Source organism: Sus scrofa, chromosome 7, assembly GCF_054392235.1.
Source record: "Sus scrofa isolate SSC_HxYL_T2T_F1_AM1 chromosome 7, Sscrofa_HxYL_maternal_Yorkshire_Landrace_v2.0, whole genome shotgun sequence".
Classification (NCBI taxonomy): domain Eukaryota; kingdom Metazoa; phylum Chordata; class Mammalia; order Artiodactyla; family Suidae; genus Sus; species Sus scrofa.
Genome location: NC_139389.1, coordinates 33,871,645 through 33,894,631, shown reverse-complemented (window position 1 = coordinate 33,894,631; position 22,987 = coordinate 33,871,645). Strand labels below are relative to the sequence as shown.

The window sequence follows — 22,987 nt, the reverse complement described above, 5'->3', positions numbered from 1 at the left end:
AAGGGCTGAATTATTCATATACATGAAATCAAGACCACTTAGAAGGATGAAATCAATAACCATAGGGCAGGAGATTAGAGCTCATTGCTCTGTAGTTTATACACTGTTTTCTTTTCAAGTGCTTTCTTTTCCAGCAACCATCTGGATGCTTGAATCTTCTCCTAGGCACCCACTACCCTTCATCACTTAACACGTGCTCAGAGAATGTTGGCCAGGAAGTTAGATTTATATCTTGGTTTTGCCACTTAACTGTTCAAGTGACCTTGGAAAAGTCATTTTGGAATCATACAACTAGAGAATAAACAGGAAAGAGTCACTTTGTTGACTCTAAGTTTCTTCAGTTGTGAAGTAGGGGGGAAAAAAGGCCTTACCATGGAGCGACTGAGTCCCTTAAAATCAAGAGAATACACAAGAAAATGCTTTGTTAAAGTCAGCGCATCTCATAACTCATCATGGGCACATGGCCCCGGAGAATTCAATCTATGTAAGTTTTTCCATTGGCTGGTGCATATTGACAAAGGGAGACAATGTTTTTATTCCTGTCTAACGACTTAATGGGGAGAAAAACACTTCAGAATCGCTAAGAAAAGATCATTCTGCAAAAGAAGGTTGTTATGTCTACAAATAGACAAAGATAGACAGAGCCAGGAATTTTATGCTGTTATCTTTATGGACAATCTCCTAACATTTGAAGGACACAGAGCCTCTCTCTCCTTGGTGATATTCCCTCCTTGTTTTCTCAGCCCACCTCTATTCTGGTCTGATAGTATCTCAGTGCAGTGGCAAAAAAAAAAAAAAAAAAAAAAAAAAAAAAAAAAAAAAAAAAAATTGATTAGCTCACTGCTCCTCCACTGCAGAAGAAACTCTAAAATGCACATCTACCCCTAGATTTTCCATTAGTGTCCATGGAAGCGTGGTGAGTGAAAAGAGTTCGCTTGCTTAGCTTTAACTCAAGTAAGCAACCCTTGACCAAGGACTGGGCAAAGGGATTGTCCAACACAAATGGGCACATGTGCAGGCAGTGGAAGAGTTTACACAATTTAGAGCATTGGGTTTGGGACCAGAATTGATTCAGACAGAAGTCCCGGTACTGCCTACTTTGTTCCACTTGAGAAAGGTCATTTAGCACTTCAGCCTCAGTTACCTCATCTTAAAAAAAACGGGGGGGGGGGGGCGCCACATTTATGACTCAGAACACTGTCACTGAGAGGTATAGTGCACTATTCTCACACCTTTACAGATTACCCAATGCACTTAGATGCTGGTGCACACTGACAGTAAACAAGGGTATTTTAATGGTGGGGTGATGAAGAGGAGCTTTAGCGTGTAGTATTTTCCAGACAAATTTTACCATTTATCTAGGGAGCTGGTGGCTGTTTTGCAAAACACATCCTAGGACTAATCTGCAACAAGCACATGTTGGGAAAGAGGTCATCTGTGTCTTGTTAAAATTAGAGAGGCAAGATAAAACAGTGATTAGGAGTCTAGGCTTGGGAAGGAGACTAAATCTGAGTCCTGGCTCCACTGTTTCACAGCTGCGTAACCAGGCTTTGCCTCAGCTTCCCAATCTATAAAATGGGGTTAATCACGGTCCCTCCCACGTAGGGTTTAATAAAGATTAAATGAGTTAATAAGTGTAAAAAGACATAACACGGGGCCTGGCACATAATAAATAATAACTGTCAGGTACTATAAGATTTCACTAGTGACCAATTCCTGGAGGACAGGACTTTCTTCTGATGTCTCACTAGACAACACCCCTCCCCACTCGCCACCACCATGTCTTACATGGAACATAAATGCTCAACAGAATGAATGTCCATTCATTTGTTGCAAAAAATGTTTATTAAGCATTTATGCATAGCTAAACAACAGCGACTATTAAACAAATCAGTAAGTATTTACATGTCTTACTCCCTGACTCACACAGCATCAAGGTCTAAGAAAAGTAGTCCACAATGGTGACTGGTCCACCCAACTGCGTTCACATTAAGAGATAAACAAAATCCAAAATGCTTCTCTCCTAAAAGGGCAGTTTCTCGTGCCCCTGTGACCTTTAGCAACATTCGCCAAGGGCAGTAGATGAGCTCTAACAAGGGAACCTAGAAAGAGGTGCTTTTAGGAGTCGTTTTCTTGAACTGTAAGGACAGTTTCACTTTTTCGAGTTGTATAAATACTTTGAGAAATATTCCATGAAAAAAACCAATCATAACACGAGTCCAAGGTATAAACATCAGTTCATGATTTAAACTCCTCTTCCTCTCAATGACCAACTGGAGACAATTTTACTGTCATTTGCATTCTTTCAATTGCGAGGCAAGGAAGCAGAAGAAAGATGAAATTAAAACTAGTCAAACCTGCTCAGTCCTAGAAATTTTTCTTAGGTTAGGTGGTAAAGGAGCTTTAAGGGAATAAGTAAAGTCATTTAAAAGACTTTGCCATTAACGCAGACAACTGAAGAATATGTTTGCTCATTTTGATAAAATCAGTTATAAAAAGTTACTTTGGTTCACCAGCTAAAAATAGCCATCATTCCAATACAGAAAGGCTGTCTTCAAAAGTCTTTTTAAAATGAAAAGTACTATGAATGGTTCATGAATTTATATATAGTATTATTTGTCAAATATAGCCAATTATAATTTTTATATATGGTAAGTGAACAGAGATAAAAATCCCCAAGTCCAAAAATGTAACCATAATAAATGGAAGAGTTTACTTTTTCCCACATTTATGAGAATAAAAATGAAAGTCTTCTGGTGTTCAGGCCAAACTCAAAACAAAATTCCTAAACTTCTGCTTGAGAATTTTGATGCCAAGCTTTAGCTAAGGCAGTAACAATCCACAGCACTGTTGCGAAGCTCTAAAAAAGGGGGTTTTATACAAACAGGCTCTGACCACCAGTGGCAACAGAAGGCGCCACCATAATTGCAGTCTTCTTAAGACATAACTTATTTCAGGCTAAGTAGGAGAGCCAATATTTTGTATTTTAATTAAGAAACCTGGACTTTGTTTATAATAATTGACTGTTAGATCAACTCTTGCCAGGATACACTTATAAAAGAGGATTTTTTTCCTCATGTAAGCTCTCATTTAAAATTTTGGAGCAGATTTAGGATTTGGGATTGAAATTATTTATTTTAGGTGCCTTCACTGTAACATTAATAGCTTAAGAATATATTCGTGGGAGTTCCCTGGTGGCCTAGCTTGGGTTAAAGATCCGTTGTTGTCATGGCTGTGGCTCTGGTTGCTGTTGTCATTCCCTGGTCCAGGAACTTCTGTATGACATGGGTGCAGCCAAAAAAAAAAAAAAAAAAGAATATATTTGTGTATACTTTCAATCTACTTATCAATGGCCATAAATACTTATTATTTGCTTCTTAAAGAAAACTTTCAATCATAGTGATAAAAATACATTGTCTCCTATGACACAAAAGCCAAACTGTTTCCCTTTTTAACTAGTTAGACCTGAAAATAAATCAAAGCTTGCATGGTGTTATAAAATGAATCAGTCAGTATTCAAGAATGAGTAGAAAACCAAAAAGATAATAGAATAACAAATAAAATATCTTAGATGTGAAACATTTATATGATGATTTTGAAAACGTCTGTGGGGGTGCTGTTCAGATTAAAGAATTCTATACAGTAAGTCCTTTAAAGCTCCTGTTGTCAAAAAAACCCTTTTTTCTTTGCAGTCATAATTATCTTTTGGCACATGTGTTAATAATAATATTGCTTAATGTTTGTTTTAAAAGTAAATTAGAGGCAGAATACCGCTGAAAATTATACCTCTAGAAATTGAAGTTCCAAAGGAAACCAAATGGAACACTGCCACCTTTTGGTTACATAAATTGTAAAGTTGCAGAAGTTCAGGGTAGGCCTTTTTAATGAAAGTGTCTAGACATACTTTCAGCTTTTAGAAATAGTAATCCTATCTCTGTTGGTAAGAAAATATCCACCTTTATATTTCTATTGTGATCTTTTAAGTATCCTTTTAGTTTCCATTTTGTAAGTTTGTCCTCAAACTCTTGAACTTTAGAACCTGGAAACAATTCTTCCTGTTTATTTTGTAAAGAAAGGCAAATAATGATCCAGTAATGAAAAACACAAAGGGACTTTTTTATACCCTAGGGCTCTTTTGTGAATATTTCTATTACTTCTCTTTACACCAAACCACACCACCACGCTACAGAGCAGGATGTTGCAATGACACCCTCAAATTCCTCAAATTACTAACTGCATTTCTTTCACCTAGAAGGATTTATGTCTTCTCACCCATAATTGTTTTATGTATACAGTTTTAAATTATAGGGTAAAAGAAATGGTACAGTAGGTGCCTAGGTGCATATAGGGTCTAATTGGTGGGTAAGAAGAAATGAAGGGCTATATATAGACATAGATTTCATTTAGAGAAGGATTTAAAATTATGTATTTTCTAATCATGGGAACAAAAAAAAAAAAGGAAAATAAAGACTGGAAGAGTAGACAGACTCAACAATATGGTTGAACAGCACATTATACTCCAATTCCTACAACCTGGCCCTCTGGCTATACAAGTAGAAGAACAGTAAATATCATACAATCAAAATAATAATAAATATATATACATAAATTTAAAGGAAAGAAAGAGAAATTCCTAGGAGCCAGCAACAAAGAAAAAACGTAGAACAAAAGCTTTCTAAAATGACTCAGTAGATGTTGAGGATGTTATTAGACTCAAGTAAGCCTCATTCCCAGGGGCCACATATTAAATGTCCATATGGGATAAGAACACAAACTTGGACATGTGTGAGGTTAGGGATAGGACCTGAGATCCCTGCAAAAATCTAGGAAAATGAAAGAGTGATTCTTGAGTGATAGAGGAGAGGGATGAACTCACTGGGAGTGTAACAGGATATTTGAGTTGGCCTGAGGGTCTAAGCAGGAAAAACAAAATTCTCCTTCAAAAACTAAAGCAAAGACTTCATCATACTAGACTATCTTCAAGGATGAGAGTAAAATCTTCAATCTAGAAATTTAAAAAAAAAAAACTAGTCCTAAACCAATTAAACAAACATGAGTACATAGCATACTCATCTTACAGTACACAGTAGTCCAAAAGGGGTGAGGGGGAGGAATCCTACTGAAGAGAAATTCAAAATCACAAATTGCAAACTGCACAAGGAAACACTCTAACAATAACAGGAGTCATCAAATAAAATAGCAAGAGGTGTCACCTATGCCAACCTGGAGGTAGTGAAACCATCTGAAGTAAACTGTTTTAAAATATGCTTAAAATGGTGAAAGAGGCAACAGAAGGAAGAGAAACCATAATAATAAACAAAAAAAAAGCAGGACACTGATAAAAAGAATAGGATGATTTGGGAAAAAAATAGCAGAAATGTTTACAAATTATTACCAAAGTTTAAAAAAATCAATGAATGGTTTAAACAACCAACTAGACACAACTGAAGGAAAAATTAATGAACTAGAAGATTAATCTGGGAAGTTAATTCAAATGCATTACAGAAAAATAAAGTGAAAGACATATGAAAAGGAAGTGTTAAATTTCTGCAAAACATGATGGCAGGTTTTTCTTCAACAAACTTATGGTATTTGTCTCAATGTACTATTTATAAAGAGATTTCGGGAACAACCACCCTGGTGATCATCACTGTTGTGCTCTCAAATGTTGCTTAAATAATCACAGAAAAGAATTCTATGTGCAAGTTGCCAAATAGTCAAAGTGGCTTTTAAATTATTGAAGTTGGGAATTTTCTCATGTCGCACAATGTAGAAATTTGGATTCTTCAAGACAATTCTAGTTCTGGCATTAGGTACCCATGAGTATGACAGGCAGCCTCTAAAATAGGTTCCCAGTGTTAGTGCCCTAATGTAATTGCCTCCCCTTGAATGTGAGTTGCACTTATTGACTCGATTCTATGAGGAAAAGAAGTAAGGGGATCTTACTTCCAACATTATGTTGTAAAAAGACTGTGGCTCCATCTCAAGTTCTCTCTCTTTCTCACTCTGGCTCTCTCTTCTGAATCACCAGCTGTCCTGTTGTAGGACATTCCTCAGTCTATGGGGAGGGCCATGCTGTGAGAAACTGAGGCCTTCTAGAAACCACCTAAGAGTAAGCTTAGAAGCAGATCTCTCCTCTCATCCACCTCCATCAAACTATCACATGATATCACAGCCGCCACCACCAGCTTAACTGCAGCCTTGTGGGAAAGCATGCACTACAGGTACCTATTTATGCTGAAGTCAGATTCCTGACCCACAGAACTATGAAATAATAAATGTTTATTGTTCTAATCTTCCAAGTTTGGGGGTTATTTGTTATGCAGCAATGGTCAGTTTCTTACATGAATGAGATGCCTGTTAATTTAGGAAAAGGTTGTTACCAGTGGAGTTCCCATCATGGCTCAGTGGTTAATGAATCTGACTAGCAACCATGAGGATGCAAGTTCGATCCCTGGCCTTGCTCAGTGGGTTAAGGATCTGTTGCTGCTGTGAGCTGTGGTGTAGGTTGCAGATGTGGCTTGGATCCTGCACTGCTGTGGCTGTGGCATTTGACCCCTAGCCTGGGAACTCCATGTGCCATGGGTGTGGTCCTGAAAAAGCAAAAAAAAAAAAAAAAAAAAAAAAAAGGATTTCTACCACTATCTCAGCATTCATAATGGAAGGTGAATTAATATCACCTGATAGTTCAGTTTCTAAAGAATATGGATCGGCCATCAATCAACTTTACAGACATCAACTCATCAAAAAAATGAATGTCAAAATTAATATTTTGATTTCTGATTTCTTTAAATGGCTGAGAAACAAACTATTTAGAAAAGATAATCTAATGGACATGCCATTCACTCACTCCCTGAGAAAACTTGATCTGAGGATAAGGTGTAAAAGAGCTATACCGGCTTAACAATTCTTGGTGAAAACATTGTCCATGTCTAAAAATATCCATATTAAAGCATCACATGAAATTTTTATTTTCAAACTTAATACTAGGGGGAAAATGTTTCTTCTGTAATTTCATTCATTCATTCAATAAATCTTTTATTTATTTTCTTACCATAAGTTAGTATTTAAGTTGGTACTAATGTGCCTTTTTGACTACTTTGTTGTCTTCCACTGCTCCTCTAAACACACTCATATATATGTGATTATATATAAATTTTTTTTGTCTTTTTAAGGCCGAACCTGGGTGTGTGGAAGTTCCCAGCCTAGGGGTAGAATCGGAGCTGTAGCTGCTGGCCTACACCACAGCCACAGCAATTCGGGATCCAAGCCACGTCTGCAACCTACACCACAGCTCATGGCAATGCGCCAGATCTGTAACCCACTAAGCAGGACCAGGGATCGTACCCATGTCCTCATGGATCCTAGTCAGGTTCGTTACTGCTGAGCCATGATGGGAACTCCTAAATATAATTTTATAAAAGAACATGTTATACATACACACATATGGAAATGTGATTATTTCTAATTTAAACACTTTCTACCGCAAACTTCCCTTTCTTCCACTCTCCCTTCTCTTCAGGGATATTTAATTTTATGTAATGAAAAGAAGACATCCAGTCTCCGGCCACTGGTGTCTGTCCATGCATCATTTACTGAAAAGCAGAGTCAGGTATGGCTCCTGGGGTCCTACCTGGGTCTTCTGGCGACTGGATGAGCAATACTATCATTCATCAAGAAAAAGGATAAAGGAATAAGAGCAGGTCTCAGGAGGGATCAGAATGGAGAAGGCTATCTCTGCAGGGCTGGTGCGACAATCAAGAGGTTAACTCAAGCAGGCAGATGAGGATCTGGGGTCTGGAGCTCAGACGAAAGAGCTGAGCTAGAGTTGGTGATGTGGGACTCATCAATGTCATTCCTGGGGAAGGTAGATGCTCAATAAACACTTGTCTTAAAAGCTCTAAAAATGACAGTGAAATCGGGAATGCAAATACAGAGTAATAAGGTCTTGTTATTCTCTACTTGAACAATATAAAATTCAAACATTGAAAAAAAATGAAATAATGCCATTAGCAGCAACATGGATGGACCTAGAGATTATCGCACTAATCAAAGCAAGACAGAAAGAGAAAGACAAATGCCACATGATATCACTTTACATGGAATCTAAACTATGACACAAATCAACACATATACGAAACAAAAACAGACTCACAGACATAGAGAACAGACATGTGGTTGCCAGGGAGAGTGGGAGGGAAGGACTGGGAATTTGGGATTAGCAGACTCGAACTATTAAACACAGGATAGATAAACAGCAAGGTCCTCAAGGTCCTACTGTAGAGCACAGAGAACTATTTTCAATACCCTGTGATGAAACAGAATGGAAAAGAATATGAAAAAGAATGTGTGTATACACACACACTTCAATAAATTATTTAAAGGAAAGAAAAAAATAAGATATAATGGCTGAAAGCAGAAGGTTAGGAAACACCAATATTTGTGAAACAGGTTAAAGAAGCATTGCTCTATTTTTTATGGAAGTACAGTTGATTTATAATATTGTGTTAATTTCTGCTGTACAGCAAAATGATTCATATATATGTATATAGATACAGAGATACTGAGATACATCCATACATCCTTTAAGAAACAACAATATCATGAGGTCACAGAACCCAAGACAGCAGAGCATGCAAAAGGGTGGATTAGTTACAATTCTCAGACAGTTTCAGGAGGTCAAGCAAGATAAGAGCTAGAAATCATCTGTCATTTTAAGCCTCAGATTGATCATCAAAGACCTTTACCTAAAAAATTTTGGTGGGGCAGCCTTGATGGAAACCAGATTTCAAAGTGTATAGAAAGTAAAATAATAGAGATAATCAATGAAAACAACTATTTTATTAAAAAATCTGAGAAGTAAAAGGAAGGGGAGAGAGAGATTTGCTGCTAAAGGACTGTTTGGAGTAAAAGAAAGTTGCATGGTTGGTTGCATTTAGAATTGCAAAAAAGAATTTTTTCACTAGACGGTTTGTTTGTCTCAGATCTCTGGTGATTACCTCTTCTTCATTCTCTATCTACATCACCTCTATCAAAATCACTTGCTAAATGCTGTGAATTCTTTCTGGGTAGCAGCTTCCAAATTTGCTGATTTCATTCTCCTATCCACACCTCTCTGAAGCTTGAAGCTTTCTCAGCCTTCCTTAGTCATCTTATATAACAACTGCACATTTTTTTTTTTTAACTGAAAGTATTGCTTTGGACAAATCACACACTTTCATAAACTTTTTTTTTTCAACCTTTTTTTTTTTCACTGCTTTCCTATCACCTATCAAATACAGCAAATACTACTTTTATTTGTGGAGGAAAAAAACCTCAAAATTGTTGCTCAGTTCATACGATTAAGCATTTTTACAGGAGGACACCATTTTCCCATGCCATTGCCTCTGCCTAGAGATAATATCCTCTCCATTTTCTCCACTTATCCAAATTCCGCTCACATCTAAGGCTCAGTTCTGAGGTCGTCTCAACAGGGATATCTGCTTTGATCTCAAGTGGAAGCCATCCCGCTTTCCCCAGGCAATCTGGCAGTCCTGACTCTTGACAGCTTCTATCACACTTTTCACACACCATGTGTGCAAAGCGATTGGTACATTTACCCCTCCTATCAGAGAGAAAGAGCCTGAAGATAGAGAACATGGTTTGTGTATTTCTCAGCTCTCACAGAACCTTCTACAGGAGATGTTCAATAACACCAGTAAATATGATGTGGATCCATTTGTCAGCAATGCTAATGCGAGAAGAGTGAGGAAAAAGACCAGGTGCAGAAGAATAAAATATAATTATTTCACTATCCGTTTAGTAACTGCAACATTCAAACACCTCTATTACTGTTGTTACTATTTTGAAATTTCAAAGATCGTCATATGTACAAAGACTTCTATAAATGAGCTTAAAAAAGGAATTCTTCTTTTTTTCTTTTCCTTTTTTTTTTCTTTTTTTTCTTTTTTTTTTTTTCAGGGCCACGCCTGCGGCATATGTAAGTTTCCAGGCTAGGGGTCAAATAGAAGCTGCAACTGCCAGCCTATGTCACAGCCACAGCAACGCCAGATCCGACCCACGTCTATGACCTACACTGCAGCTCACAGCAATGCTGGATCCTTAACCCACGAGTGAGGCCAGGGATCGAACCCACGTCCTCATGGATATTAGTCCAGTTCATAATCTGCTGAGCCACAATGGGAACTCCAAAAAAGGAATTCAATGTACACAATAATAATGTTATTAATAGTAGGGTCTCTAATATATATTTTTTTAAAAAACCGTGGAACTGTGCACTGTGAAGGGATTCTACGCCTTCCGGGAAGTGCCGGGGTTTTATCTTGAGGGAGTGTAGTTGCAAATGAGAAGATGAAGAATAGCAGTCCCTTGGAAAGTTTTGAACTAACACATAATTCCACTTTGATTCAGAAAATAAGTTGGTAGTGTTATTTTATGTCCAAAACACCTTGGATCAACACAGTACGTAATAGAAACATAATAAGCCATAGGACTTCCTCAAGAATCTTACAGATTAATAAGAGCGAGAGAAAGTTGTTAACAGTGTGAGTTTATTTCTCCAGCCTCAAAGGCCCAGCACCAAACTTGAGATGTCCATGACAGGGAGTTCCTGCCATGGCTCAGCGGAAACAAATCTGACTAGCATTCATGAGGATGTAGGTTTGATCCCTGGCCTCATTCTGTGGGTTAAGGATCTGGTGTTGCCATGAGTTGTGGTGTAGGTCACAGACATGGATAGGATCTGGCATTGCTGTGGCTGTGGTACAGGTCACTGGCTATAGCTCTGATGCTTTGACCCCTAGCCTGGGAAGGGTGCAGCCCTAAAAAAGAAAAAAGATGTCCAAGGTAGTTACCAGGGATCACAGTCATGGCCCTGCTGTGTCCCCAAGTGGCTGCCATCTGGGGCAGCCATGACGACAGTGCCCTGGCCAACACAGACCAGAATCAGAAATTCCCCACTGTACAAACTGCAGCTCCAGGTCTGGCCTCTCCCTCTGTGGAGCTGGGGCCTGCCAGATGTGATGGCTGCAGCCTGGGGCAGAGGGAGAGCTGGACTGCTCCTCCCCCATCCTGCCTGCCTTTATGCTATCTCCTCCCCTCCCATCCCAAACAAATGCCCTTTAACTCGGATTTATTGTAGATCACAGCTGTCCAAAAGAAAGAGAATGCAACTCAGTGACCCAGATAGATAATTTTTAATTTTCTACTAGCTACAGTTTTAAAGGGCACCATGAAACTAGTGAAATTAATTTTAATAATACATCCATTTAACCCAATATAGCCAACACATTAGCATTTCCTCATGTTATCAAAAAAGTATTAAAAGGAGGAGTTCCCGGAGTTCCCAGAATTCCCATCGTGGTGCAGGGGAAACGAATCTGACTAGGAACCATGAGGTTGCAGGTTTGATCCCTGACCTTGCTCAGTGGGTTAAGGATCCAGCATTGCTGTGAGCTGTGGTGTAGGTCACAGCGCATCTCCGATCTGGGGTTGCTGTAGCTGTGGCATAGGCCAGCAGCTACAGCTCCGATTCAACCCCCAACGTGGGTACCTCCATATGCTATGAGTGCAGCCCTAAAAAATCAAAAAGACTAAATAAATAAATAAAAGAAGTTCCCATCGTGGCTCACTGGAAACAAATCTGACTAGCATCCATGAAGATGCAGGTTCCATCCCTGGCCTCATTCAGCGGGTTAAGGATCGGTGCTGCTGTGAGCTGTGGTGTAAGTTGCAGACAAAGCTCTGATCTGGTGTTGCTGTAGCTGTGGCATTGGCCAGCAGCTACAGCTCCAATTCAACACCTAACCTGGGAACCTCCATATGCCAAAGGTGCAGCCTTAAAAAAAAAAAAAAAAAAAAATATATATATATATATATATATATATATGTATGTATATATACACACACACACACATAAAGGTATTTTACTCTTTTTATACTGTCTGTGAAGTATGTTTTACGGTTACAATACATTTCAACGAAGACTGCATTTCAGCCACATGTACACAGTAGCCACCATACTGCAAAGCCCAGCTACAGATATGTGATATCTATAGGGAGACTGAGGTAAGAAAAGACATTCAACACAATGCACTTGGAATGTCTGCCTTGTCCCTCCTCGACTACGGAATCCAGCAGGGGCGTGTGGTCCTCTGAGGCCTGACAGTGGGCATTATCACCTACACTTACCTTCAGCACCTGGAGAACCTAAAAAATGTGGAATATAAAAGGTGATACTGAGCATTCCTCTTATCCCTGATTCAAAAGGGAGTGTAACATTTTCCTGTTAAGCATAAAGTTTTCTTTAGATTGTCAGTATATGCTGTCTCATTTTCCTAATTTGCTAAGGTCTTTTTTTTTTTAATTTATCAAATGACTCATGTATTTCTGTTAAGAAAAGCATCTAGATGTTTCCCTTCCTTCCTTAATCTATTAATATGGCAAATTCATTAACTGACCTTCTAACTTAAGGCAAACTTGAATTTCTAGAAAATTAGAATTTCAGGAGTTCCCGTCGTAGCGCAGTGGTTAATGAATCCGACTAGGAATCATGACGTTGCGGGCTCGGTACCTGCCCTTGCTCAGTGGGTTAAGGATCCGGCGTTGCCGTGAGCTGTGGTGTAGATTGCAGACACGGCTCAGATCCCGCGTTGCTGTGGCTCTGGCGCAGGTCGGTGGCTACAGCTCCGATTGGACCCCTAGCCTGGGAACCTCCATATGCCGCGGGGAGCAGCCCAAGAAATAGCAAAAAGACGAAAAAAAAAAAAAAATTCGAATTTCAGGGGTGGGGCATGTCTCTCTATACATATATATTTATTTATATATATAACATATATAACCTAAATTCAGTTTGCCAATATTTTTGCTTAGAATTTTTTGCATATATGTTAGGATTAGATTGACCTATAATTAACTTTTATTGTCTTTATCTAATATTGATATCAAGGTTATTTTAGTACTATAAAATGTGGAGGGAAATGTTCCCTGGTTTTCTATCATTTGGTAAGTTTTACACGACTAAAATGATCTATTCACTTCAGTCTGTAGACCTCACTTTACAAAATTGCCTAGATCTAAAGTTTTCTTTTTTGGAAAAATTAACTAATGATTCCATTACTTTAAATGTTATAAACTACTCAGATTTCCTATTTTTTATATAAAAAAATAGAAAAGACAGACTCAAATAAATGCTCTGCTAGAGATATTGACCCAACTGCTGTAGAAACAACAAATTGAGATGGCTAAAGAGAAATGGAAGAGGTTGCAGCCCTGATCTGTGGTTTGAAAGAGGAGGGGATGGGACAGAAGACTATCTCTAGTGGTTCTCTGAGGTGGGCAGGAGAAGGGGTGGAGACCTTACACAGCACATCACAGGAGCCAAGTTTCCAAAAGCATCAACTTCAACTTAGGCCATCCATTCATGGAAGAGTAAGCGGTCCAGTCTGGGTGTGCTGTGTGGGAAAATATAGACAATATGAAAAGCAAGCTGGAGATTTGAATTTCGAGCTGAAGTGTTTAGACCTGCTCTTGATAATTATACATAGGATGTCAGAATAATAGAACCGCTTCCTTATCTTTGTGCTGTGGCAGATTAGAGTTGCCTGAGGCCATTATGAATCAGCAGGTACTACACTTTCCTAGGCTACTTCTCTCAAATTTTTCTAAGCTAACAGCTCTCTTCTTTTATTGTGTTCTGAGAAGGATAACACTTTGAGTTATGTATAGTTATAACTGATAGCCAATAGTTATATCAGGTCTTGAGTGCCTTTGCCTTCTAAATTTTTATCTGAGAGATTTAGGCCACAATTAACCACTTATTTCCTTGGAAAATATGATTTTATTTCATATTATCATTTTATCAGAAAAATAATGATTTTATCTGGGAAATGAAAAATAAAGTGGAAAAGTGTAAAAATTAGAAGTTGCTTTAAAGCTGATATATCTAAATTGTTTTTCATTTTATTATGACTTCATGTTATTTCTACCCTAGCCAGTTTCTAACATTAGTTAGAAACTGTTTATGAAATATTGTCATATGTAAAGAATGAGCTCCTGGCAGACTCCTGGACCCAGGAATTTAGCAGCTTGATAACTACTGGGGGAGAGGGAGAGAGATAGAGTTTATTGACAACTAGTATGTGCCAGGCACTAAGCTAAGTGCTTTGCATGTATAACTTTATTCATGTCCCACAATAACTCTCTGAATTAGATATTATAATTTTCTTGGGTTAATGATGTAGCTAAGTTCTAAAACATACACATTCAACCGATAATTTTAAATTTTAAAATTAACTTAAAAAATGGCATATAGGTTTTCAAAAATATTTGTTGGATAAAACAACATTTACTAACATACACAAAGTCATACACATACTACTTAACAGACACAGAATCAAACTCGAGTCTTTGATCCAAGGACCACAGTCCCAAATATTGCAATATGGTTCCTAAAACACAATACTGACTCAAATGAAGGGCTTGTTGTTATTTGATAAATCTAGATTTCTTATATGTCTGTAAACTAGTTAACTCAATACTAGGCACATAAAAACAATCAGTTGATATTGGTTATCATTACTAACATAATTAATAATTTTGACTAAGATAAGCCTACACAAAATATTAAGCAGTAAAATTTCTCTTTAAGAAATTGAATTACTCTGTTGGAATTCACCAGATGACTGTAAATTCTTCGCTGTACTTTGGAATAAAAGAGCTCTGGGGAGAAGGATCTATGTGAAATGGATACAGAGGCTTTGTGTCTGCTGCAGAGACACAGAAAGGATAAGAGCCCAGGCATTCTTAGGAAACATTCAGAGTATTTGTTTTTCTTTTCCTCAGTCTCAGATTTCCAGAGGCCCCAAACATCAGCAAAAGAAGAAGAAGGAAAAAAAAGAGTTGAAGGTAAGGTTTAGATAAACGTGACTCATTTGTTCAGAGAAAGAGTTGAATTCCAAAGAGATAATAGGAAAGAAGCAGTCCTAAGGACCAGGGCAGTCAGAGAAGAGGCCTGGGCTGGGCCAGGGTTTTGAAGAACCATGGAAGCAAGTGTCTAGTATATCAGAAGAGCCAAATAGAGATTTTGATAGCAGAGAGAGCTCATAAACCAAGAAATAATTCAGAATTGGTCAGGGAGCGCATGATAGCAGAGAAGGATACAGTCACATTTTCCAACTCAGTAGTGGTCAAACTTGAGTATTCAACATTTGGCCAAAAGACATCAAGATGCAGGATATAAAGGTACACAAACCAAAATAAACAGTATTTAAGATAAAAATCCTTGTGGTCTTAGGAGGTGATTTTTAAAAAGGGGGCGGGGGACAAAGCACAGAAGCAAGGCTGTATCTTGGCATGACTCTCTAAGTGTCTATCAGCAGAAGAGGAAGCAAATGAGAGGTAGAAAATAAATACAGTTAATGAAGAGGAAAGATGCCACAAGCTTTGCCTTTAGGAAAAGTGACTTCAGTGCCTAATTCACAAGGAATGGTGATAAATGCAAGCAATGAAAACATTTTATGAAGAAAACTATTACTGTTAAAAACATTTAGTAGTAAAGAACTAGTAAGTAACAGCGTATCTAGAGCGAATTCATTTTTCAAAGCAATTTATTAGGGGACCCAAGGAAAAGGTCCCCTATTTAGTTAATCTTGCTCCAACTGAAATTTCAAATAGAACATTTCCCATTTGGAATAGGCTAGAAATAATCTATTCCAATAATAATAATAATAAATAAGCATCTTTCAAATGTAAGACAACTATTCATTTTTGTCCCACTTAGAAAATACCCAGGCATTGGGCTCAGCCTCCAGGGACTAATGAAGAGCAATGACCCCAGAAGCACCCCAAGCCTGTAAGGTCCTGGCCAATAGGAAGAAGCAGGTACATTTAAACTTTTCTCTAGAAGCTTTTTTTTTTTTTTTTTTTTTTTTTTGGAGTGGGGAAGGGGGTTGAATTTGGAAGGGAACACTTTCAGAGTGGTGTTTTGTACATGTGTTAACACTAATCATTGTTGGAGCTCAAATATATTATCAATAATTTCTCCTAGTTTCAGATTACCAGGAGGATATAAAGAGAGGTATGATGCTATTTCCTGTTTCTTTATTCAAAGTCTATTGCTGCCTCCTCCAGGAACTCAGAAGTCATTTTTTTTCCTGATTAATTAAACTTTAAAAAGTATTTCCTTCATTTGAATTGTCACTAAAATGCATGAAAAAGGAATCCTCCCCAGCCCAAACAGTAGGGATGGAATTTGTGACCATTACAATCAAAGAATGTTACTAGCCATCACTGGGGTTGATGTGAACTGGAGAAAAATATACGGCTAAGAACAGAACATGCATCAGGCCAAGGAATGGAGGTGAATTTGTGACCATTTCAGACACGGTGATACTTGGTCTGAGTCTTCAAGGAAGACTTTCCTCTTTATTAGAGAATGATCTTTCTTTACCTGAAAAGGTCACTCTTTTCAACCTTGTGCTTGAGCCAAAATTGCAACAGGGAGGAGAATCAGTAAACAGACTTAGCCATTAGATAAAGGAATGGTCACAACAGATCAGCAGATTAGTTAGTTTTCCTGACTCAAAGCGGATCTATAAGAATTGGAGAAGGTCAAGAAGGTATGGGCTCATTGCACAACCATAAAAAAAAAAACAAATAAAAAACAATAAATATATTTTTCTGAAAAAAAAAAAAAAAGTATGGGAAAGAAGTTCCCAGCTTGTCCACAAAAGTTTTAAGACAAGAAAAGTCACTTCATTCCACTTTGACGACTTTTGAGAGGCTAAACTGTAGGGCATGTTTAGAAGCTTAGCGGGAAATGAAATAAAGCAAGGGGATGGGGCCAAAATGTGGAGGATCTTGCTTTCCACGCAAGAACGTTGAGTCTGTCAGGAGGGAGAGTGAAGGTTTTTTTAGTAGAGAATTTACATAACCAGCTACCTACCGATATGGAAGAGAAGTTGAAATAGGGGGACAATGAGAAGTTGAAATAGGGGAGACCAAGCAGATAAAATAATCCAGGGGAAATGTTAGGACTTGAACTAGAAGAAGGATGGAGAAGCATGGATAGTCTTTCACTAAACTGCAGAGATAGATTAAAACAATTTTAGAAATAAACAGTTTTTTTTTTAAATCTCCCTTTCGGTTGCTTTAAATTTGTGACCAAATTTCCTACCTGAGAAACTGAAACATCTTGGTCAACAGGATTTATCAAGTTTTTATGCCAACTATAAATACATTAGATGAATTCCCATATTGTTATGATAAATAAAAGGCTTTTAATCTTTTTTTTTTTTAAAAAAGCAAATTGTTGGGAATTTTTAAAAAGTCAAAACTTCAAGTTTGGAAACTAACTGGAGAATATTCTATTCAAGGTTTGCCTGGAAAAATGGTTTGGGAGGAACTGAAAATACTGAAGGGATTTTTATTCAACTGTGGAATTTAATTAAAACACTCCCTTAGATGTCATAAACAGTGACCAACAGGATCATTACTTAATTAGACAATGTATTTCTTTAAAATGTATAGCCCACTCAATTTATGAGGGATTTCAAATATATGGTAAATGTAATTATATAATAAAATGGGGGGCAGGTGAGAAGAAAGTTAAACCCCACGAAGAAAAGAGGCTAATAAATACTACCAAAATATGGGCTTATATCCTTCTCTACCTAAGTATTTAAAATATAGTACCAGGAGTTCCTGTACTATAGTGGTTAACGAATTCTACTAGAAACCATGAGGTTTGCAGGTTCGATCCCTGGCCTTGCTCAGTGGGTTAAGGATCCAGCATTGCCGTGAGCTGTGGTGTAGGTTGCAGACATGCCTCGGAACCCCAGTTGCTGTGGCTCTGGTGTAGGCCGGCAGCTACAGCTCCAATTCGACCCCTAGCCTGGGAACCTCCATATGCCGTGGGAGCAGCCCAAGAAATGGCAAAAAAAAAAAAAAAATAGTACCAAACTTCCTGGAAGCATTAATTTTTTTAATATCAGGAAAAATTCTGCATCAGCCTTTTAATCTTAAATTCTTAAAAAGTCTACCATCAGCCATTGCATTTTGAATTCTCTATAGTCAGACTCTTTCAAACTGATATTCAGATACATCCAATTGGATCTGTAGCCTCAAGCAGCCTCTAACTCATCATCTTCCCCAGTAAACCAGTAGCCCAGATTGGGTTCTATGAAGTGCCTGTTAACGGCGTCATTTTTCCAAAACATAATAGCCCATATACATTATCAAAATATAAGGCAATAGAGAAAAATACTGACATAAGCATTGTTAAATTATATAGACATTTTCAAATATGTTCTATACCACATACATATTATTATTTTTTAAATGGTACAATTTTTTACATACTGTCCTATGACCTACTTTATTGTTTAGATAGTATATTTTCCAAGTTCAACTATGTGGATTTATATCTTCATTTTTGGTGACTCTATTCCACTTTGCTCAATGAATTACAGATTTTTTCAAAATTTCTAACTCAAAAACAAAGCTGCAGTAAAAACCTTCACTCATACACTTCAACATGTTTGTCTGAATTGTCCTTGAGTTATCACTAAAGGTAGAATTTCTGGGAAATGATACACTATTATACTTTTGTTTTTTGTTTTTTGGGGTTTGAGGTTTTGGTTGCTTGGAGGGGGGGTAATTTTATGGCCACACAGAAGTTTCTAGGCTAGGGGTCAAATCAGAGCTGCAACTGCAGGACTATGCCACACCCACAGCAACACCGGATCCGAGCTGCATCTGCGACCTATGTGGTAGCTGGGCACAATGCTATCTAAGCAAGGCCAGGGATCAAACCCACATCCTCATGGACACTCTGTTGGGTTTTTAATCCACTAAGCCACAATGGGAACTCCTGTACTTTTGTTTTTATAGTTTCTTGAACATATTTTCAAATTCCCCATTTAGAGAATTGGATAACATATCATTCTACCTACAATGAATGAAAAGTTCCTCTTTACAAAAATGTGGGTCTTTGACCAATGGTATTTTTGTTCTTTTTGCTTCTACTTGTGTGGATGTTAACTGCAAAGGCACTTTGTCTCTATGAGTCATTGTATCCTTTCTCATCATCACCATTATTGGACCTGCCTTACCCTCACCAAGGTGACTGTACACTATCCTAGCTGATCCCCAACTTCCAACTATTTACCCAAAGCATCTTACATGCTCTTTTCCTCTCTTTTTCTTTTTAATATCAGAAATCTAACAATGTTGTTTTCACATTTAAACTTCTCAGTGTCTCCCTTTGCTTAGCAAATTAAGTACAAACTCCAGTACATCACACCATTCATTAGAAATGTTTTTAAGTTAGCCTAAGGCTGTTGACACACATAGGCACATGGCAGAAAAATATCAATTCTCATGAGCAAAGCATAACCTCATTCCCCTCTTGCCCCCGCCCTGGCCTCTCCAAACACAGATACATGAAGAAACCATGGGAGAGAATCAGCATGGAGGGGGAAAAAATCAGATTTGAAATCACAACACTTCAAATATTGAAGTCTGGAACACACAAAAAATGTTCTTGGCCACATCTGTAGTATGCAGAAGTTCCTGGGCCAGGGATTGAACCTGTGCCACAGCAGTGACCCAAGCCACAGCAGTGACAATGCTGGATCCTTAACCCAATGAGCCACCAGGGAACTCCTTGAATACAAAATATTAACTTTTTTTTTTTTTGCTTTTTAGGGCCACTTTCTTGGCATATGGAGGTTCCCAGGCTAGGGGTAAAATTAGAGCTACAGCTTCTAGCCTACACCACAGTCACAGCAACGCAGGATCCGAGCAGCGTCAGCGATCTACACCACAGCTCATGGCAATGCCAGATCCTTAACCCACTGAGTGAGGCCAGGGATCCAGGGATCAAACCCACAACCTCATGGTTCCTAATCAGATTCGTTTCCACTGCGCCATGACGCGAACTCCCAAAATACTAACATCTTTAAATGTTTAAAGAAATAAAAAGAAGAAATTAAAAAGTATACTCAAAACGGACCAAGTATATTTGGAAAGAACTAAATAGATTTTCTAGAAATATAAGACCACATTGTTATTAAAATTACAAAGTCAGTATGTGAAAGTAAATATTTGCAACATGTATTACTTACGAAGGTCATATATCCAAAATAAAAGAATGTCTCCTCAAATCAATGAGAGAAAGCCCAACAACTCAGTGACTTCAACAGACATTTTGCAAAAGGTGACAACCAAATGGTTAGTAACCATACGAAAATCATCAAAGGAATGAGCATTATCATTTCAATTCTATCCCACTACCCGCTTCCCAGAATTATTAGTGTTGAGTCCAGGCACTCTCATAAACTTAATGTGAAAGCATAGTTGATGTAATACTTTGGAAAACAGTTTCATATTATCTACTAAAGTCAAAGAGGATTATTAATACATGAATTCCACTACTCGGTACAAACCCAAAAGAAGTACCTGCACGCATACACTGAGAGATATGATGCGAAGGTTGATAGCATTATTTGCAATAGCTTTAAGCTAAAAATCACTCAAACGTCCACCAAAGGAATAATGTGGTTTATTCATATGATTTCATGCTATCCTGAAAATTAACCAGTTGTAGCTATGTGCAACGTTCAATGAGAAAAGACAAAGACATATACGTACTGTGTAATTACATTTATATAAAGTCTGAAAAATAAATAAGCAAAGCTAACCTATGAAATGAGAATTCAGAATGATGGTTATCCTTGGGGAAGGTAGAGACTGAATAGACTTCCAACGAAGCTGGGGACGAGGAAATTTCAGCCCCTCACTTGCATGGGCTGCTTCGAGGTCCTAAGGAAACCTGTTCAATGTGCAAACATGATCCTACATTTTAGTAAAATGTTTAAAAGACATACACTCGGAGTTCCTGCCATAGAACAGCGGAAATGAATCCGACTAGGAACCATGAGGTTTCGGGTTTGATCCCTGGCCTCGCTCAGTGGATTAAGGATCCGGTGGTGCCATGAGCTGTGGTGTATGTTACAGAGGAGGCTTGGATCCTCTGTTGCTGTGGCTCTGGTGCAGGCAGGCGGCTACAGTTCTGATTCGACCCCTAACCTGGGAATCTCCATATGCCGCAGGTATGGCCCTAAAAAGACAAAAGACAAAAATAAAATAAATAAACTGCAATTGGTTAAGACAGGTGGCTCATTCCTGTCCATGTTCCCCTCTGTCACATTTGCCCTTTCACTGGATGCCTCAAGAGATGTAATGAGCATTCAAGGGAACCATCTAAAAGTTGGCTGTTCATTTGGTTTGGCTCTAGTGTCAAACCTGAGTGTCCACTGGTCCAATGTGGTTCACAAGTATTTTTGTGTACAGTTAAGTTATTGCTACCATTCCAGCACAGAACTGGCTTCTAGGCACACTTCTGCCACTCACTGTGTTGACTCCTTAGCTTTGTGACACTGTAGAGCCAGAAGTCATATGGCAATAGATGTGTATCCTACAGGGCCAGGCTCTGGAAATATTTGGGTAATAAGAAGAAACAAGGTAAAATGAACTAGTCCATGGGAACTCTTCCAATCATGATGGATAAAATTATAGGCAGAGAATTTCTCAGTGGTGCCTAGTCAAAACAGAAGTTTCCTCTAGACATGAATATACTAGATAATGCAACATAAACAATTATAAATGCACCATTAATAGGTTTTTTTCCCTTTGTGCTGGGAATTAAGAGAAATAGAATTTATTAAAATTCTCAGATGTGAGACACTGGGTAAATCCAAAGCAGAATTTAAAAGAAAAAAAGCAAAGGAAACTCACTATTAGAAACATTGTGGCCAAAATAAACAGAATTTAAAAGCAGTTAGAAATAAAAGATTACCTACAAAGGAACAAAAACTAACCTTTCATCTAAAATGTTCAACAGGAACTCAGGAAACAATAAAATATTGAAATCCCTTCAAAATTAGGAAGAAATGTCTCTGGGTATCTTGGTCCACCACTGTGTTTCCAACAAAACTATTTTTCAATAACAATGGGGGGGGGGGGAGGCTTTTCAAAACAAAACAGAATTTTATGGAAAAAAAATCTTGAGAGCGATTTGAAAGGAAAGGATTCCAGAAGGAAGATTTGAGATATAGGGAGGAATAGAGAAACTGGTAAAAGTGTAAATATATCTCAATAAACCTGCTTCTAGAAAGAAAGAGAGAAAGAAAGAAAGAGAGAAAGGGAGGAAAGAAGAAAGAAAGAAAGAAAGAAAGAAAGGAAGTAAGGAAGGAAGGAAGAAAGGAAGGAAGGAAGGAAGGAGGGAGGGAGGGAGGGAAGGAAGGAAGGAAGGAAGGAAGGAAGGAAGGAAGGAAGGAAGGAAGGAAGGGGAAGGAAGGAAGAAAGAAAAAGAAAGAAAGAAAGAAAGAAAGAAAGAAAGAAAGAAAGAAAGAAAGAAAGAAAGAAAGAAAGAAAGAAAGAAAGAAAGAAAGAAAGAAAGAAAGAAAGAAGAGAAGGAAGGAAGGAAGGGGAAGGAAGGAAAATAAAGGAACAAAAAAGGAAGGAAGGAAGAAAGAGAGAGAGGGACGGAGGGTGGGAGGAAGGAAAGAGAGGAAAAAAAGAACTAATACTAGACAATGGTAGTCTGAGAGAGTAAAGATGATGCACTCTGCCTGGATCTCTGTTCCTCAAAATATCAAGATGATGAAAATTTTCATCTGCTTCCAGTGTTTGCCCAAATGTCATTTTCCTACCTAGAACTTTCAGACCATCCAATTTGTGGTTGTAACTTGTAATTCCAATCACCCTTTCCTTACTTGATGTTTTCTCTTCCCCAAAGCATATGTGTATGTCATTTCCTAATACATTTTACTTATTTATTATGATCACTTCATAACAATACATGATATAGTCTCCACCAGGGCATAGATCTCTGTCCATTTAGTACATTGATAAATCTTCTAGAACAGTGCGTGGCGCAGACCAGGTACTCAGCAGCTAGTTTGCAGTAAATATTATAAAAAATGGT

General features: G+C 38.0%; 1 protein-coding gene and 1 long non-coding RNA gene across 2 annotated transcripts in view; one reads left to right on the top strand and one right to left on the bottom strand.

The window, feature by feature from the left end:
- TAP1 (transporter 1, ATP binding cassette subfamily B member) overlaps window positions 1-22,987 on the top strand; it is a 682,515-nt gene that overhangs the window by 409,219 nt on the left and 250,309 nt on the right. The gene's annotated exons all lie outside the window — the stretch shown is intronic.
- The window catches only part of LOC106504373 (uncharacterized), a 66,851-nt gene continuing 57,224 nt past the window's right edge, over window positions 13,361-22,987 (bottom strand). The window contains exon 4 of the long non-coding RNA XR_014809910.1: window positions 13,361-13,451. This is a non-coding gene — a long non-coding RNA (uncharacterized LOC106504373). The remainder of the gene's footprint in view (window positions 13,452-22,987) is intronic.